Source organism: Leptidea sinapis, chromosome 27 (genome assembly GCF_905404315.1).
Source record: "Leptidea sinapis chromosome 27, ilLepSina1.1, whole genome shotgun sequence".
In the NCBI taxonomy this organism is placed as follows: domain Eukaryota; kingdom Metazoa; phylum Arthropoda; class Insecta; order Lepidoptera; family Pieridae; genus Leptidea; species Leptidea sinapis.
The window spans coordinates 2,246,690-2,248,503 of NC_066291.1; the positions used below are offsets into that span (position 1 = coordinate 2,246,690).

Genomic DNA, 1,814 nt, shown 5'->3' on the forward strand with positions numbered 1-1,814 from the left:
GCTCGATCGCTCGGGACAAGCAGGGGCGCCAACCAAGAAGCCAAATGAAGGAAGTAAAGATGAAAAACGGAAGGAAAAACGTCATGGGGGACGAAAGAACCCCACCCAAATGACCTGGACATAGTCATGTCCAGCGCTGATACCTGATGCAGGAGGCTATCGCCTCGATCATCATCCCCCACGCGCCGTTCGGGCGCGCGTGAGATGTCATCACGTGTATTAGGCATCGCTTCTCGGCCTTTTGGCTAAGATCAAAGTGTAGTATCTGTTCTTTTCAGCTTATTATCTGAAAGTTCCCGCATAGCGGGACCAGTATATTAATCTGATTTTTGGAAAATGACGGGGTGTTAGGGGCTCGCTCCACTCCTGTCACGGGGCGGCCCGGCATTGCAGTGCCGCCGAGATTGGCCCATAATATCATTGAAAACATACAATTACTCTCTTTCTTACTTATACGTATTACGTAATATTAGTTACTTAATAAGCATATTAAGATATTAAACGATAATACGTGTCTGTCAAAAAATCTGTTTCTTACGATATACGGAATAACTTAACACAAGTTTATGACTTTTATTTTATAAAATATATTTATATGTATTTATTTTAAATAAAAAAACAGATGGCTATAAATATTTAAAAATAAAATACCAGTTTACATCTAGAATAGGGTTTCTACGTTGCGTGACTGCGGCTGACGGAGAACTAGTAACCATAATATATTTTTTTATTTCCTTTTTTACCATTTTCCTTTCAAATGACGTACAATTGATTAAAAAAACATAAAGTTGCGATCCACATCAGAAAATTAATTGTACTCAACTAAATTACACGTAAATTTAGACAATTTTTAAAGGCAACCTCGCTAATAAATAATATACATGATCCCTCAGCGTTCTTTTAAAATTAGTTTTATCATAAAACACGTATACTCCCATCTTAAAGGCCGGCAACGCATTTCTTGACACACCTGTTGTTGCGGATGTCCATGGGCGGTTGCCTCACCTCTCCCCATCCCGTGAGCCTCTTGCCCGTTTGCCGCCTATCATATAAAAAAAAAACCGTACCTGCAGAATCGAGCAGTGGGATCTTCTACTATAAGTGCTTATTTCATGATCTGGCTGTTTTAATTGTATCTTTACCTGTTTCAAACTCATACGGATGAAAAAATTTTTATTTCTTACGTACTTACATTTTCTATAATACAAAATATAGATACCTAACTTAGATAGGCCTATATTATGAATTTTTTAATTAATTCAAATAAGCAATAATAATGTATAAATTTTATTTTTAATAAAACTAAAATACTTTAAAATCCTTCTTTGCTACTTTTGAAACAATTAGGTATTTCATTGTTTCCTTCTAAACTAACAAACCGTGTGTGAAAAATATATCACATAGAAATAAATATACATAAAAAAAAAATAAAGAAAAATATTTAAGGATCACGAATAGAAATAAAAACTATCCTATAGCTGAAGTTGGACCGAAAGACACTGAGTGTTGAAATTTTAAGGTATATTGCTCTAACATTATTGCCATTATTCTAACACTCCAGAACAATAATTCAATAACCCTCAAGCATAGTCCCTATTCCCTACTTATAGGCAGGCAACGCATCTATTGAACCCAGATGTTCCAGATACCCTTGGGCTGCTGCCTCATTATGTTACATCTCGTGAGCTCTTGCCCGTTTGCACCCTCTTATATATATAAAAGATAATAAATCGTTTATTTCTTCTCCCAAATCATTGATTGGATGTATGGTGTAGTTCCGCAGTGCGGTTTGTCCTCCTATCTAATAGGTAGGG

At 36.1% G+C, this 1,814-nt stretch overlaps 1 non-coding gene across 1 annotated transcript; it reads left to right on the forward strand.

Annotated features, from left to right (window-relative positions):
* The first annotated feature begins 225 nt into the window (after positions 1–225).
* Positions 226–418, forward strand: LOC126972932 (U2 spliceosomal RNA). Its single transcript, XR_007731224.1, has one exon. It is a non-coding gene; the product is annotated as a U2 spliceosomal RNA (small nuclear RNA).
* Positions 419–1,814: the final 1,396 nt, after the last annotated feature.